The sequence below is a fragment of the Tachypleus tridentatus genome, chromosome 13, assembly GCF_004210375.1.
Source record: "Tachypleus tridentatus isolate NWPU-2018 chromosome 13, ASM421037v1, whole genome shotgun sequence".
Classification (NCBI taxonomy): domain Eukaryota; kingdom Metazoa; phylum Arthropoda; class Merostomata; order Xiphosura; family Limulidae; genus Tachypleus; species Tachypleus tridentatus.
This window is the reverse complement of record NC_134837.1, coordinates 154637748-154656799: the sequence shown is the minus strand read 5'-3', so window position 1 is coordinate 154656799 and position 19052 is coordinate 154637748. Positions and strand designations below refer to the sequence as shown.

At 31.9% G+C, this 19052-nt stretch overlaps 1 long non-coding RNA gene across 8 annotated transcripts in view; it reads left to right on the top strand.

The window, feature by feature from the left end:
• The first annotated feature begins 662 nt into the window (after nucleotides 1-662).
• LOC143240960 (uncharacterized) overlaps nucleotides 663-19052 on the top strand; it is a 46822-nt gene continuing 28432 nt past the window's right edge. The window contains exons 1-3 of one of the 8 annotated variants that reach the window (XR_013022073.1): nucleotides 663-2562; nucleotides 2953-3066; nucleotides 6730-6864. This is a non-coding gene — a long non-coding RNA (uncharacterized LOC143240960). The remainder of the gene's footprint in view (nucleotides 2563-2952; nucleotides 3067-6729; nucleotides 6865-19052) is intronic. The other 7 variants (XR_013022070.1, XR_013022074.1, XR_013022072.1 and 4 more) reach the window with 7 other exon arrangements.

Sequence of the window (19052 nt, the reverse complement as noted above, 5' to 3'; positions counted from 1 at the left end):
TGGATTCATCAGTTAACCAATTTATATACAGGTCTAAAGAAGTAGGATAAAATAAAATACATAACGAACAAAATAGAATCCAAAAGCCTTGCGTTAAGAATTACAAGTGGCAATTTTTTCATGGAAGAAACCATAGTAACAAAGAGACTCACACTACTCGCAAGAGAGAGAGAGCACAGTTTTTCATCTTTAAGAACACGGTTTTGTATTGTGTTTCTAATCCACTTTGTACCATATGTTTTTTAAAAGAATAATGCAAGAATATCTTATCTTAATCAATTAAAAATTAATGAGTGGATAAAATTGTCAATGTAGATGAAGTCATAACAAATGTAAACACGTGTAGTTCAGTGTTTTACTTCTTGTGATTGGTACATTTTCAGTCATGCAGATTGAAATATTTGTGAAAAACAAACAATTTTATTACATATTTTATAAATTTTTTTCATTAGACAGGTGACAGATTTAAGCTTCAAAATGCTTGGTGTAAGCGTAATAAGGGGAGGCATTGCCACTCGCGTGGCGAAACCTTGTAATTTATACTGCAACTGTTAAATTTCGTGTGAAATGGTTTTCAAAATTAAAGCACGGGTGTGTCGTATGTATACAATACACTGGTTCTGGAAGTAGTTGGGTTTGTTTGTTTTTTGAATTTCGCACAAAGCTACTCGAGGGCTATCTGTGCTAGCCGTCCCTAATTTAGCAGTGTAAGACTAGAGGGAAGGCAGCTAGTCAACTCTTGGGGTACTCTTTTACCAACGAATTGTGGGATTGACCGTAACATTATAACGACCCCACGGCTGAAAGGGCGAGCACGTTTGGCGCGACGGGGATGCGAACGCGCGACCCTCAGATTACTAGTCACACGTCTTAAGACGCTTGGCCATGCCGAGCCTGTTTAATGAAAAAAAAACACACATGTATATTTGGGTATTGTGTGTTTTCTAATTGCAAAGCCATATCGAGCCATCTGTTGAGCCTACCAAGGGGAATCGAACCCCTGATTATAGCGTTGTAAATCCGTAGACTTACCGCTGTACTACGGGGGGGGGCGAAGTAGTTGGGCCACCAGTCCCTAAGTTTCTGATTATTAGTGTTTCGCTCACTTTTCCATAATAATTTATAAAACTGTACATAAATAAAATTACAGCTTTTGAAAACTAACTTCCCTTTTAATCTGTTTCGTGGTCATTTAAAACAGTTTTTGTCAAAAGATATTAAATTTTAATTAATTTTTCTAAAATCACAAACATGGCTTTAATTTATTTCAGAAACCTTCATTAAGACTCATTTCTTACCAAAAGAGTGTATTTACTGTACATTGCTAGATATCAATACACAATCGATGTTCAAATGTTATTTTCCCAGTGGCTAAGCGGAAAGTCTGGGGGTTAATAACTTTCAGAATCGGATTTTGATACTCGTGGTATTCAGAACGCAGATAGCCTGTTGTGTTGTTTTGTACTTACCAACCAACCAAACAATGAAGAGTTATTTTAGTTTTCATAATATTGCTTATTAATAATTTAAAAAAAATATGTGAATACAACGTTATACAAAATCTAACCACTATGTAGCGCAGAGGTCTTTTGTAGACCGTAGTTCATTGATTAATACCGAAATATGAGGATTTTCAATAGGAAATTTACAGCTTTCGGTTATCACAATTTAGATAACTTGAGTGTAAATGGTGAGTTTAAATGTTTTATTTTCTGGTTGCCAACTTTCTTGGTCGTTTTGAATGTTCTTTTTTTGCAAAAGACAAAATGTAAAATGCCGAGTGATGTAGCCAACTCAACAATGTAATTCAGGACCAGGCTAGAAAGAAAGAGAATTTATATTTTTGCTATACTTTGTTGGCACTAGTATGATGCATGCAGAAAGAAACATAACCTCGGCCATTAAAGCATAAACATCAGCATAAAGATACGTTTGTAATCAAATGGACAGTTGATCCGAAATAGAATCATAAGGGGACTAACAAAACAAAAACGAAGTTAGATGTTAGAATAGAACTATTTAGAAGTCAGTTTTTCCAATACCATATTCTTCTATGTTGTATGGTCTTACTCTCACTCTCAGTACCATAGTGAACCATGTAATACTAACAATAAAGCTGAGTTAGAAGCTACATTATCGACAAAAGTTTTATTGTTGCATTAGAAACATATTAAATCTTCTGGAATTAGACTGCAGTCTGAAGCACTAGACATAATACATAACGTTTTGGAATAGTATGGGATCTTTTGGTCCATCCTGGCTCTTACATCCTCTAATTTAAACAATAAATGATAATGAACAAATTTTTAGAAGTCTTAAAGCCAACACTTATTCATATACTTATCGAGCTTTCTGTTAAACTTGTTAAATTTTCTGCTTCATAACATCCAAAGAAAACCCACTTCAAAGGCTAACTATCTTGTAAGAAAAATGAAGTTATCTTAGCTGAAGGTGACTTCTACTCTGCCAGTGTCCATTAAGTAACTTGAAACCAGCCAGGACTGGAAAGGCCAACTTCAGTTTACTGATGGTGGTTTCTGTACTTATCTGTTAGTCTTCCTGGTGAGTTATGGTTATTACACTCATGCTACAGAAAGTCCTTTACAACTTTGAATTACTGTAGTTTTGATTTTGTAGACTAGATGTAAACATTGGTCTTATGCTATTTATGTTTTTTTTTAAACTTTGTTTTGTTTTACCTTGATTTCTTTTAATGAATTTTACTAAATTTACTTTTACCTTTTTAACGGATGTTTGGCACAGATAACCTAGCTGCTTTGTGCCATTAAACATTAAATCAACCAACTAACCAACCTGCCAGTGTTTATACTAGAGTCATCTAGCTCTACTATTCTCACTGTTAATTATGATGCATTAACATTATCAATTCTCTTTACAATATTTAACACCTCAATCATATCACACCCCTCCTCCAATTCTTTTTTTTCCAAGAGAAAGCAGTACAAGAGATTTCAGCCACTCCTCATATGACAACTCCTCCATCCTAAGCACCAATCTAGTAACCCAACTTTGAATCCTTTCAAACAATTCAAAGCCCTTCCTAAGGTAAGGATACCAAGACTGAACACAATACTCTAAATGTGACATAACCAATGAATCATACAATGAAATTATAACTGCTTTAGACTCGTATTGAAAATCTCTTTATATGACCTGAAATTTATTTGTCCCACCACCAGTAATAGCACAATGCTTGGATAGCTTTTGAGACTGATCAGCAATTACATCAAGATCCCTTTCTTTCATGACACTGTTTAGATTATTCCCATCCAAAGTATTATTCAAATTATGATAACTCACCAGCACTATTTTGCATTTATTATAATTAAATCCCATCTGCCATTTATTTGCCCAATTCACTGAATGATATAAATCCTTCTGTAAATCAGTAGCATCCTCTTCACAGGTAGTAACACTCTATGTCTTAATGTAATCTGCACATTTAAGTAATTTATTGACCATTCTTTCATGTATGTCATGGATGCAAATCAAAAAGAGCAAAGGTTCTAAGACTTGAACCCTGAGGTACCTCATTTGTGACATTAATCTAGTTTGGTTGTTCTGTATTTGTGACAATCCTTTTTTCCAGATCTACTCTTGCTCTCATTAACACAAGTGGTAACCTTTTGAAAAAATGTCAACAGATTTTTAAGGCAAGGTTTTCCATCAGTGAAACCATGTTAGTTATCCAGTAAAATTCTTAGCTTGGTTAAATAAATTTTTTTTTTTTTTTTAATCAGACTTTCCAAGATGTGTTCCACAACTGTTGTAAGACTAATGGGTCTATAAGTATTGGGACAATTTTCATCACTTCTAATTTCCAGTTTATTATGCTTCTCATTAATTTTATTTCTAAGACTCTTTGTGAGCCAACGTTGGTTTTACTTGCTGCTTCCCTGTTCTTTCTGTAAGGAAAATATTTACCTTGAATATTGAAAGCTTTATCTTTGAAGATTTTCCACATTTGCTCAGTGTCTCAGCATAACTCAGCTGCCCAGTTAACAGACAATTCTTGTTGTTTCCCTTTAAAAATTGAAATCAAAACGTTGTTTCTCATTTCAATATGCAGGAAAAACATCAAACCTAATACAGCAGTGATCACTTGTACTCATGTGTTCCCCAGTTTTCTACCTATATTTTCAAAGTTAGAACAAATCTAACATAGCAGTTTTTAGTGGATTCCTTGACCAATTGGTAAAAAAAGCCATTATGAACAGTTGACAAAAACCTTTCTCTCTCACAAATTGACTGTAGCATTTCCCGTTTTGTATGCTTGAAATTAAAATAACTCATAATTATGGCTTCACTAACAGCTGAAACCTTAATCTCATTGTAACTGTTTGAGTTTTGTCAATATCCTTTGGTTGTTTGTAACAAATTCCCATTAAATGTCATTTCCCTTTATATCCACTAATAGAAACTTCACTGGATATAATCTCATTGCTGTTATCTTTGATATCTTTAACTAAAACAGGATGTAACTTACATTGTACATGTCAATCCATTTCTCTCTTTTGTACTCTAATTATTAAAAAGCCTTTAATGCTATATTTGAAGGAAATTTTTGTCACACATCTTCTTTGTTACTAATTCTTTGTTTCATTTCTACTAATGCTCTAAAGTTATCTATTTTATATCTTTTACTTCTGTTATTATGATAGGAAGAAATAAGTCTACCCTTATAATTACTTCTATACTAATTTCCTCAACTAAACTTTTTTCTGCCTCTTATTTATTTTTCATTAGTTTATCGTGGACCTCACCACTATCTAGTCATGTTGTGTATGTCACTAGTAACAATAAATATGAACTTAATGAATTTTAGTATTTAGGTGAGACTTTCCAGTTTTTGAGACAGAGTAACCAAAGAGGAAATTAACATGTGGCTTCTCTCAACACTTTAACTCCACTGCATACTTGTGTAGATTTTTACATTCATCTCATAGTCAGAAACTACATACGTCAAAGTTTTAGGATTCTTCTACAGTAGATGTCTGTGATTTGTTAGTGATAAATTTGAAAATAACATGCAGCAAGGAATCCACTTATTTTAAAATTAGATATTTAAAACAAGTTAAAAGTACCTACAAGAATTCTTTAGACTATGATGACTACAGTTGTATCTTAAATGTGACAGTTCTCTTCATGTTAAAAGTCCACTTAGGCTGATTAAATTATTTTAGAATCCATTTCACAAGCTGAACTAACCTAGAATACCGTGTAACAAGTTATTCTCCATATATCTATCAAACTGTTAAATTCATTTTTAAATATCAACCAGTTTCAAAATGAGTATTGTTATAGATTTTTTAATGGTACATTATGATAATAAAATGAATTAAATATGTTAAAATAATTCAGCCAGAAAGTTCAAAGAAAACAGGTATTTCATTCAAAGTTAAATACGTATTTTAGTGTTGGCCTGCGGTATACTCTGTGTTGTACCTCAGTATTATTACTATATCCTACTTGAGTTAGAGAATTGAAGTTTTATTAAATCTGTACCAGATTAGGTTAGAAAAACTACTTTCTTTCCCAAGAAATGTTTAAGATACATATGTAATACAGACCCATAATGAAGCAACAGTTCCATTACTTAGTAAATTTAGAAATTTTTCTAAAACCCATATTGAGTTACATTGTCCTTTATGAGCAGAAATATATCAAACACCTTTACAATTTTCAACAAAAATCATATTGAAATGTTTAGAATCAGAAAGAATAATCAGGTTTGTTATTCTTCTGAGAACAAAAATATAAGAGAGTGTTACTCAGGAAATATGACTGGTTAATTGGTGTTTATTAATTTTAGCCCAAAGAGACTCACAAAACATTTGCAATAAAATTAATATATTTATTATAACAGTACTTCTTTAAATACTAGAGTAATACAAAGGAACTCTTATCACATACACCAAAATTCTGAGTCCACTTGTATTAGGCCTGACATTTGTTAATCATTAATTCTGCATACATCTTGTATGCTGTAAAGAAATAAATTACCACTGTAATTTATGTATATTTTTTGGTTTAATTTAGTTAGGGCTGAACTTTACCATACTCAAAACAATAAATAAATTACCATGTTATTGTATGACTTATTAATGTTAAACCTTTTTAAAACTTTGATAAGCTTTTAATATGTGTTACTTCAAAATGTTGACTGAAGTATATTTACACCTGCCTTTTGTTTATATCTTTTAAAATGAAGTGCACATAAAGTTTCAGAATAGTATTATTATAAGAGATAATTTAATGTTGCTTAATACATTTTGTTAGAATATTTGTTTTATGTGGAAGGAAATGCAAGTTAAACATCTGTGCAATGTGGCTAACTGTATTTCTATTTGTTGTATTAAGATGTGTCTCATTTTAACATTTAGAAATTTATATTATTAATAAAGTTTTGTTTGAACTGTAATGTTAGTGCAACTTATAGCAGTTTAAATATATTACAAGAATTTTGATATTGTATTGAAACTCAGGTTTTTATAGTTGAAAGTGATTGATAATTTGTTTTATTCACTGAATTACACTTTCATGTAGTTGTAAAGTTATATACTTTAATATTAGTAAGACAGTAGTAAATTGCTTTTGGCAATGTTTTGAATAATATTTTAGTTGGTATTTCTCAAGTTAAATTGATTTTGTTTGTGTTCAGGATGGAATTAACTAGTTTGTTGATATTTTCAAATACATATTTCACAGATGAGAATGAGTTTTCAATGTTGTAGTGTGGTTAGAAGATCAAGAAATAAGGTTTTATAAGATTGAAGACAGAAAAGAGTTAAGAAATATTAAATCATTCAAACTGGGAAAGTGTGCCTAATCAAGTGTGTACATGTATGTATGTATTTTAATTGATAGGTACTTATATCTTTAATTTTAGGAACTGCTCTGGTAGTTTGTTTTCTAGCAAGTAATATTGAGATGCTATTTCAAATACACATGTTTTTCTGTTGAAGGTTGTGGAATAAATGTACTTATCAAGTTAATTCTAAAATCATTGATAGATTACTCTCTGTTTTATAAATACAATTCTTAAGCTATTTTTGCATCTTGAATTTGTTGACTACAAAATCACATAAAGCTTTAAACAGAAACACTGTCAGTGATGCAGTTATTTCCTTTTTTTACTGTTTAGGTTTCCTGTGTAGATTACACTGTATATATGAAAACTGTGAGGTCATCACATAAGTAATATCATTTTTAACACTAAGATTTAAAAGGAGGAAAAATAACTCAAATAACAACTTTATTCAATTACATATTTTTCATCTCTTCTCAATAACAGTCTGGAAATGTATCAAAATATTTTCAATATCACACTTATAAAAATCAAGTTGTTTTGAGATATAAAAGGTACAAGAGTTACTTTTTAATAAATCATAGAAGTAAACTGTTTTTCATTCAGATGATGTGTCAAATTTTTGAAAAGATTATAATCTGAAGGAGCAAGATCAGGAGAATAAGGAGGATGGGGAAGTTTCTTCCAGCTAAGTTGTTCAATTTTTTTAAAAGTGACCCTAGCGATATTAGGATGTGCATTGTCATGGTGGAAAACAACTCCTTTCTGATTTACCAAAACAGGTCTCTTTTTATTTATTTTTTAGTGCAGCATTCAGTTAATCCAGTTACTGCCAGTGTCACTCAGCACTGTGTGATTTGTTTGTAACAACTCAAAGAGTATTACACCACCTGAAGTACAGGTTCACTTTTGACTGTAGTGTAGCTGGTTCTACTGTATTAACCCACTGTTGACAGTGCATGACATTTTGATAGAGTATCCATTTCTTATCTCCAGTCACTAACTAGGTGGTTCAAAAATGAAGCTTGAAGTTCATGAGAGTGAAGAGATGTGCAGATGTCTACTCATTCTCTCAGATTGTAAGCTGACAACTCATGTGGTACCCATTTTCCAAACTTTAAAACTCTACCAAGTTGCAAATGTTGATGGACAATGGAAGGAGATGAATTAAGTTTCTGGGCTAATTTTTCAACAGTTACAGCACAATCTTTCTCAAGTATTGCTAGAAGCAGGTCATTATCAAACTCAACAGGGCACTCAATGCAAGCTGCATCCGTCAAACTGTAGTCACCAGTTTTAAACTTATGGAACCATCTTTGACACTTTCCTACATTCAGAATGTCATTGTTGTACACATCTTGAATGCTTCTTCAGTAGCACTCTTTCATTTTCTGAAGTTGTAAAACATTATATTCCTTATGTGCTCTTCTGACACCTCCATGATAATTGGGGCTTTTAAAATAAATAAAACAAAAATTAGTAAAGAAACAAAGTGGTTTACTCTGAATGTTATCATTTCATCCCATATAACTTGTGTGACTTTGAGAATAACTTCATTTAGCCAAGAAATATGCATTTAAACTTATCCTATCCCAAAAAACGACATTACTTATGGGATGACCTAATATGTATATAAAAAAAAACTATTCTATGCAAAAAGAATATTAATAACTTTTACACACACATATATATATATATATATATATATATGTATACATGTTACTGTTTGTTTATGGTGGTTGGAATCACTATCTACTTGCTCCTTTTCTATGCATTATTTCAGTAGCAAATATTTCTATCATGTATTTTATTCTCAAATATCTGATATATATAAAATTACTGTGAGTTGCACATCTTTCATATCAAACTTAGCTATTTGTGTTGCTGTGAATGAAATTTACTACATAATGTCTTGAGGAGGAAGTTACACTAGAACCTTTCTAATTAATACTTCATGTCATATGATACAGTTTTGAAAGTTCAGGAAAATGAAGAAAATGACACACCTACAATGTCATGCATTATGAAAATAATGATGAAAGTTGGGTGTTAAGTAAATTTTCATAAAGAAAGACCATTTATGGATATTTATAGAAAATTAAATGTGATAAAGATATCATTCAACCTTTTATAATATTTTCTTAGATGAGTGAGAAAAAAAATGAACAAATCAACTAAAAAAACATGTACATTCTAAATGTAAGTGATACTATTATCAGTACTGGTAACTTGTAATATAAAACAAATATTTTAAAAATGGTGATGATAAAGTTTAAATTGTTTATAATAATTAATGGAGAATTTCACTAATTGTTTGAAAAACAAGTAGAAAATCTTATTTTTTGTTCTTCAAGTTTAATTCCAAAGTAAAGAACGTTCTGTAATATCTTGTATCACCAATAAAATTGGGAATTATTCAAGAAATTACAGTAAGACTCTTGTAAGACTGTTAATGAGTCGAGAGTTAATTTTTTGTAATGCTATTTTTTGATGCTTTTTATGATAAAGCATATGTAACATTTTTGTCAGTAGAAATTTCAAGCTTGAAAACATTTTCTTACAGAGGAATGGTTAAGTATGATTCCCTATAGATTCTTTCACAATGCAAGTCAAATTTACAGTACACTTACTTTGCCCTTGTTTATACAAATTGTGTTGGTAAAAAGTTATAGTTTAATGTGAGGAGTTATATACTCTTCATTTATCAGCCTGTCTTTATAATGCTCTTCCCTGTAACATATGTTAAACTTGTAATACAGAAGTGTGGAAATTTCAGGTTGTCTCAAAAGAACAATAGAAGGTGAATCCCATATTAAACATCAATATTTTATTGTTATTCTAACTTAGTACAACTGAAATATAGTTAGAGTGATTGATTAAGGAAACAGTTAACATTTTGTTGTCTCTCTTTTGCTTTAATTGCTATAGATGGTTTTTTGGGTATTGCTGCAAGATATTTAATAAGAGTGTCCTTTGAGATTTTACTCCAAGTGTCTGATACACTCACATGAAGCTTTTTTGGAAGTAACTTTTGATTTGCCAAGTTTTCAATCTATCAAATCCCAAATCTGCTCAATTAGGTTGAGACTGCAACTCTTTGGGGGACAGTTACATCATTTGAATGATTTCAGCAACAGCTTTCATAGCTAAGTAAATTTTTCTGCACAGGTTGTATGAGTATTTGAGGTTATTATAATCTTGGCAGTAGAGTCCTTTACCAATAATATGCAAACTACCGGGTATACCCTGCTCGATCAATACTGCATTGTACTTGTGATGGTCTATTATTCCATTTATTTTGTAGATATTTTCTATCACCTCAGCAGAAAAATATCCCCAGATCATCACACTGCTTCTACCATGCTTTGTGGCAGGTGATATGCATTGAGATAAGTATCTTTCTATTACCTTCAGGCAGACATACTACCTACACTTTGACCCAAATACTTCAAACTTGGACTCATCCATCCATACAGCTCTTTCCAATTATTAGCAGTCCATTTTTTGTATTTTTCAGTAAATTTAAGTCTCTTGCCAATATTTGAATATCAAAGTAAAAGCTTTTTAACTGATACACAACCAGATATTACATTATCAGTGAGTCTTATTGATTCTTTAGATCTGGACACCTTTCTGTCATTTAATATATGTTCATTTATATCACTTTGACATCAGTGGCAGTCTTTCCTTTGTACTGAAGGCAGAATGAACAAAGATACCTGACATCAGTATCATTGAGTTTAAGTGTTCTGCCTCTATGTTCAGATTTTCCTGTCTTGGCCTCAAGGGTGAGCTTGACAGTGTTTTGGGAACAATTGAAGTCTGCAGAATTTGGAGAGTCCAAAGAGAATCACATAAAGGTCTTATGCAAATTCTCTGATCTGTGCTTTTGTGACTGGGGTATGACAACAAAACTTAATATATACTGTTAAACCCTATTTTTCATTTCTTAAGTCTAGGACTTGTTTATTTATTCCATCTGATACTGTTGCTGTCAACTTCTCTTTTAGTTTGTGATTTTAAACATTCTACAAACTTTCTGTGGATGTAGAAAGCATATTTTATCATTATGTACATTAGTATTTTGGAGATTTAAAGTTGCTAATTCAAGAATGCTGAACATTTGAGATGATCTTATTCAAATTAGGTATAATTAAGCTATAACATCATTCCTGAAGTTTAGGACTTATCCACATTATAACAAATACATCAAATAAGTAAGGAAATTTGCAACTAATTATCCTTTTTTCTTTTTATATGGAAAATAATATTTTACACAATTTATAACATTTTTATTTGGATGCAATATTAAGTATACAAAAGTAATGTTTAAACACCAAAAACAAATACTGTGTGGAATACCTAATAGCCTATAAGTTACACTGCTAACTGATTTACCTTTTTGCTTTTCAAATGAAATTAATATACTCATGCTATTGCTACTTAGTATCACTATGTGGCTCCCCAATGGTATGTCTGCAGACTTATACCACTAGAAACCTAGTTTTGATACAGTGGTGGGCAGAGCACATATATCAAAAGATTACATTCTGACTGCGTAAAAAAAAATGTAATATTATTACGTGTTAACTGTGTAATGCCAAAATGTTATGAAGTAATGTTATTACTAAGCATATGCTACACATTATTTGGATATTATCAAACTACCATATCACCACATGGTGTTTATGCTGAGAAGCTACTGGAAATATTTTTTTATTGATGTGTGAACTGTTGGTGGTGGATATCTTCCCAAATCTAGGAACATGAATATGATACATTACTGTATTATCCATCTGAGGTCTTAAAAAGAACTGAGGTGTGTATATAGCTTCTGAGCCTTCTGCACCCAGTGGCATTCAGGTGTCCACCTTGAACAGTGTTGAAATTAGGATTTGAGATCATATTTGAACAGATCTTATTGAGTCCATTTTAAAAACATATAGTTTTACTTGTGTTTTGTTATCTAATGAAAGATATAACAAATTAACAACATTTCCTAGAGGGGTACTTTTTCATGAGGGAGAATCTTAAATAGCATTACAGACAAGTTATTATACATTTATGCAATATCTTTTTTTTTTTTTTTTTTGCTTTATGTTATTAACTTTATATAATACCTGCTATTCTGTGGATCTCATTAGAACCATTGAATTATCAGATGGTAACATAAAGGGTGCAGGATGGGAACTATATTTTTAATGTAGGTTGGGTTCAGTATAGTAACACCCTAATACTTTGTTATTTATGTCAAAACATTGTATTGAGAGCTGAAATGCTAAATTCAAGGACAGTTTTGCTGTCTTCCCTGTTGGTGTAAATGTTTTTTTCTTTATAATTTATTATCATTTTTTTGGTTTCATTTTATTTATTTAGTTTTTGTGAACATCCAGCTTTCCAAATTTGCTCAATTTCTGTCTTAATCATGTGAGGCTGACAATATTCTAAAACTAGTTAGATGCTGTACCCACCAATGTCATTTTTATCTTACTTCCCTCAGTACCTCTGAACACCATGGCAAATTACATGATAACACACCTTATGATTTGTGCCAGGTACTGGTTGATTATGTTGTTGTGGCTGCAATTGTTCCTCTCATAAAGTGGCCTTCAAGTATATTCCATTTAATATTTGGATAAGCTACGTTAGATTTGTGCTGTCCTTTCTTTGGATGTTTTATACAAGTACAGTTTCCTTTCTCTATTCTCATACAGGATGTAACAATTAGAAACAATGTTCTCATCCTCCTCTGACTCATTGTTTTCATCTGCAGTCTCCTGGTCAAGCCAGTGAACTAAGGGTTTGTCTGAGATGTGTGGACACAGCTGATAAATGTGTTCTATGTACATTGCATTGGATCTGTGTAGCTCATACATTACAGGGCTAACTTTGTCAGAGTATTGTACATACCAATAGAGCCACATCGATACTGTTTTCATGCTTCTGGCATGTACTACAGTCATTCTCAGTCATTACATTGGGACATCAGTTCTTTTATTCTATGATCTTAACACAAGTTAATTTTCCTGCAACATTTATATTCAATGTGCTATTATCTCTTTATCATCCTACATATTTCTCCTTTATCTGAATCATTCTTTCCTCCTCAAAACAACAGTAGCTAGTGAGGATAACTCATTGATCTACCTTCCTTCCATTAGTAACCTTTATCATATGTCTTATCCAGACAGACTGTATGTGATCTTCAATGTTTAATGTTTCATTACTCATACAATTGCCATCTGTAGTGCTTGTTCCCTTCTTTTAATACCTTGGTAACTATTCTGTGTTTGTGATATTTCTCTTTTCAGCCTCACCAATGGAGACAGGGCTTTTGATTCAATTGGTTTATTTATCTCTTTTGTTGTCCTCCTGTATTTTGTTTTATATTTATTCTCATCATATTTGGTGTCTTACCTTTTCTCTTGTATTTCATCTTTATCATCCTCTGGAAGAACTTCTTCAACTGCACTAGTTGACTACTTCTAACACATTCGTCTCTCCCTGTTTGTATAGTATCACCATTTCATCCTCATTGGGCCACTCTTCAAATTTCCATTTCACTTTGGCTAGGTAAGTTATTTTTTATTATTATTAAATTTTTCAGGGGCTTTATTTACCTTTTGATGGTAATTACTTGTTGTTATTAATGTTATTGCATCTTTTGAACTTGAAGTGTAGACGTTTTGTTCCTCACCCTATCACTGTATGGATGTTAGTTCCCAGGAACATGGGTTTTGGATGTAGTTGGCTTGCTGAGTGTGGTCTGTTGTGTGTTATTCACTGTACTTCTGAATGCAGTTCCATTGTTTGTTTCACACACCACTTGGACACTGTTTTCTATCCACATGTACCACAATTTTCTTCAATGGACAAAGAGTTCAATTGTAGTACAGTCTCTCACATCAATTCTTTGCATCTTATTCTCTTGTTTTCAGACTTTTTCTTCTATGGTTTCAAAGGATTCTTCCTTTATTTCGTCGCTCTGGTTCTTTTACCTATGGAATATGAATTCTAGGTATTTATGTGAACATATGTATAATATTATACATATTTCGATAGGTATTTAACTCCTTTCACACATCTCACTTTCTTGTTTAAAGCAGAATCTTCCAATTTGTGGCAAAACTCGTTGTGATATTCTGGTAAAATTCAATAGAGGAAATAACATGGGTAACCCTGAATATGTAGCAGTTTCACTGGTTGAGGGTTGTCCTGATAATTTGCATGAGACACACATTAGAATAAGTCATTTCTTATGGAGGGGAGGCAGAAGGCTTGTGACATGTGTGTAAGAATGTTGTTTTGCATATAGAGGGCAGTAATGCATGTGAATAGCTATTTATATAAGAAAATGTAAGTAGTGCATGGAAATGCATTTTCAGTAGAGAAAGTAAGGACATTTATAACATTATTACACTATATGTGATGTAGAGGGGAAATGTATCTGCTGCTTAACATATTCCTGATGTATTGTAAATGTGATTTAAATCATAAAATATAGAAATGTTCAATACAAGTAACACCTTGCCATTTTCTGACCTACCAAGGAATTAAAAAAATGCAGAATAACAAGTGGACAGTTTGATTCATCTCACACAAATACAGCTATTACATTTTACTTCAACAAAAGTTTGTGTTCAAAAATAACTATGTCCCAGCAAAAATAGTTACATAGTTCATGAAGTTAAAATTTTGGAACTGAATAACTGCACATTTTGATTAAAAGAGAGCATTTAGTAACTTCTGTAAAATAAAATAACAGTGTATAAAGACTACATTACCTTGTGAAATTGTAAAGCATATTTGGCTATACACAAATTTACAAGATTTATAGAGCAGAATGATAAATAGTGTCATTAATATTCTCATACTTAAAAGCATACATTTACTTCAATGGATTAATTCAGTCACGAATGATAAGCTGAAAAGATTCTAAAATCGTCACGTTACTAGTACATCTCAATTGTAACACCAGAATCACTTCCAAAAAGTTATTAATGTTATTTTAAAAAGTGGTGCTTACGTGTGTCAATTTCACTTATTGTTTATTTTTTTATTGATACTTTATGGTAGTCTTCATATAATGAAAGACATTTAGTTATGTATGATATTGTGTTTCCTGTATAATAAGATATGCATACAGTTTTATTATTGTACAAATATTTTAAACAGGTGATTTTCCATTGTTCATTTGTTTTTTGAAGCATAATAATTTTATCACAAGAATCTGGTAATGTCTTTACATTCGAGTACATTACAGATTCTGATGATATTTAATTGTTTTAGTGGTTCAGCAGGTGTATATAAAGCAATAGATAGAGGAACTTAGTTGTAAGTTGCTGTTAAGATGCTTTATCTAACTAAGCAACCTAATAAAGAATGTTTAATTACTGAACTATTAATATTGTGTGATGTGAAACATCCGAACATTGTGAACTATGTGGATAGTTACCTTGTAAGAGATGAACTCTGGGCAAGTGTTCTTAGTGTTACATACACAGCTGGCTAAAATCTTAAGGCCAATGAACATAAAGAAAAAATATGCATTTTGTATTGTTAGACTCAACCACTTATTTGAGAAGAGCTGCAAAAGATGAAAATAGAAAAAGGGAAAATAAAAAAACAACTTTTTTAGCATTTAATAGGGAAAATGAACACTATGAAATTAGTCCAAATACAAGCTGGTCAAAAGATTAAGCCCACACTGAAACGAAGTGATAATCAGTAAACACGTAACAAAATTTAGTCATTTGTGTTCAAGCATTAGTGTTGTCAACATCTCCCACTGTCATCTCCTGTGTTACATTAGATAAAAACATGGCAAAGGCTAAAAAGTTGACAGAGTTTGAACTCGGCAGAATTGTCGAGTTGCAAAAGGAAGGTCTCTCTCAACGTGCCATCACTGGTGAGATTGGATGTAGTAAAACTGCTGTTGCAAGTTTCTTAAAAGACCCTGAGGGATACAGAATGAGAATTTCAAATGGTCAACCCAGAAAATTTCGCCGGCGTTGAGCAGGAGGATTCGACGGGTTTTCCGGCAGGACACCAGCTGATCATCGAACCAGATTAAGGCCCTTACTGATGCAGAATGTAGCTCAAGAACAATAAGACAGAATCTATGAGAGAAAGGCTTTAAAAACTGTAAACGTCTTCAAAGGCCACACCTCCTTCCACACCACAAAACAGCTCGGTTAAATTTTGCTGAGAAGCACCAAACATGGGATGTAGAAAAGTGGACAAAGATTTTGTTCTCTTATGAGAAAAAATTTATCCTGGATGGTACAGATGGCTTCCAACGTTGCTGGCATGATAAGGATATCCCACATCAGACATTTTATACACGACACAGTGGAGGAGGTTCCATCATGATCTGGGGTGCTTTCTCCTTCCATGGAACAATGGAGCTTCAGGTTATACAAGGGCATCAAATAGCAGCTGGCTACATTGGCATGGTGAAGAGAGCATCTTTATTGACTGAAGGCCCTCACTTGTATGGAAATGACTGGATCTGCAATCCACAATGCCTGCAGGACAAAGGACTTTTTCATGGTGAATAACATGATTCTTTTGGACTATTCAGCGTGTTCGCCCACACTGAACCCCATTGAAAATGTTTGGGGGTGGATGGTAAGGAAAGTCTATAAAAATGGACGTCAATTCCAAACAGTACATGGTCTTTGTGAAGCCATCTTCACCACTTGGAATAACATTCCAACCAGCCTTCTGCAAATGCTTATATCGACCATGCCAAAGCGATTGTTTGCAGTTGTTCTCAATGCAGCTCACTACTAAGATCTCTTGTTGGGCATTTTTTACCCTGCTTAGGACTTCTTTTTGGTATGGTCTTAAACTTTTGGCCAGTTGGTATTTAGGCTAATTTCATAGTGTTCACATTTTCCCTATTAAATGCTAAAAATTTTAATTTTATTTTCCTTTTTCTTATTTTTCATTTTTCAAACTTTTACTCAAATTAGTGGTTGAGTCTTACAACACAAAATGTATATTTTTTCTTTATGTTCATTGACCTTAAGATTTTGGCCAGCAGTGTATTAGTTAATCCTCCTGTAATTTTAATTTTACATTCTGTAGAGTATACATTAAGGTAATACCTATTATATGTAGTAGGACAATTTTGAATAACACTATGGGTTTAAGAATAGTTTTACATATCACTCTCACAGGTTTGCTTTTTTAAAATTTTGGTTATACATAATACATGATAATTTTAATGTGAGAGCGTGTGTTTGTAGCCACAATTGCTTTTGATACACTGATTTTCATTTCATTTTATATGTAACCATAAGTTTTCAAGCCATAAACAAAACACATTCAAATTGAGCTAAGTATACTGCATATTTAAAAAAAAAAAGATCCTAGGGTACAAGCTACAATGTGGGATTAAAAACTGTATCCTAGGTTTTGGAGGCGACTGATGAAGTAGGACCCATATTGCAACGGGGAGACACTGTTTTTCAACCTTAACCTCCAATTTGCTAGTCTTACATGAGAAATTTAGAAAGCAGGAGAGTGAGATGTGGGTGCTGAAGCCCACAACGTCCCACATCTATATCACTACATATACATATGACTTTAAAATAACTTAAATTCTGTGCTCCTACCAATAACTTCTCTCACCAGAACAAGATTTAGCTATAACACTGTATTTTTACAACATTACTTTATTCATCTTTTATGCATGTTTTGGTTCACATTTTTTTATTTGTGGTTTGGTTGTTGAAATTATTTGTAGCTTGTATGATATACTTAAATGCATCATTATTTGGAATACTTTAAACATTGTTTAGTGTGTTACAAGCAAATTACAAAACCAATGCAATTCTTTATAAATGTTTTGGATCATATCACAGTTTTAGTCTTATATTAAAGATTGTACTTCTAATCATTTAAAAAATCTTGAGGTAGAAAAATGAACATGAGGAGGAATTGAAGAAAAACAAAGAAGTAAGAAACTATTCTTTACAAATTCATTCTTTTTTAACACTTTTGAAATAGAATTCTTTTCAATGAAGAACACTTCTTTTTAGATAAGTGTTTCTCAATCTTCTGTCATTCATGTACCACCTTCCTGACTTTTTATGTATCTGAGTGCCACTTGTAATATTATTTAAGTTTCACTTCATATTTTTCTTTAAAACAAATTCACTTTTTGATTTAAATAAATTTATTTGAAAAGGAAATTTCATAACACAAGGATAAAAGGAAAAGCAGTATCACTTACCGTAATACAGTAAAATATGTTTAAGGCAGAATTGCACCGGACCGAATAAAACTTCTGGCTTAAGCAGTTTTTCCAGCTTATACAGTGAGCATGTATTTCCTTAATTATATATAATTTTTGAGCGGAACGTGAAAATGCTTGACTCAAGGGAAGTGAGATGTTTGTGGATAAACTTATTATACTGTTTTTGCTATATTTATCAGAATAAGAACAAAAATAGACATTCAAAATATACATAAATACACAAAACCTTAAATTTATTTGAAGAAAGTGTCCAAATTCAACTGTTTGTTTGTTTTAATGGGCTTTCTCATGCGGTTAAAAGAGAACATCAATTCTATGGCCTTTTCATGAAGTTCATTTTCCCCCTTAATTTTTGCATACAATTTGATAGCGTTAATATAACTTATCACTTGCGATGAAGAAGGAATTTCTATTTCCTCACTATCTTTTCCATTTTGTTCATCTTCTGAATCTCTCGCACTGTTACCATCTTGCGATTTTATTATAGATTTTAAATCAATTTCATCAGTTTCTGTAAAAACATTCTTGTTCACAAAACTTTCCACATTTACAGAATCATCTGCTTTAATTTTCTCAATCAAAGTTTGGATTTCACTAGAATCATCATAACAAATAACTTCTCAAGAATAAATCCACAGTTTCGAAAGCACTTTATTACACATTCATTTTTATGCATTTGATTGAATGACTTAAAAATGCAATTGCATCTAACACATTAATTTTCATGGTCATTTCCGATGCTCTCTTACAGTTGACCATGTTTGCAATAATATGGATCAATATTCTGTATTTCAATTTTATAAACTGTACAATTCCATAATCTAGTGGCTGTAGAACTGATGTTGTACATGGAGATAGAAAGACTGAACAAATATTTGAAAGTTGAACTTTTGAGTGACAAGTTGCATTATCTAGGAAAAGTAGAATATTCCTATTTTCTTGTTCCATTCTTTTGTT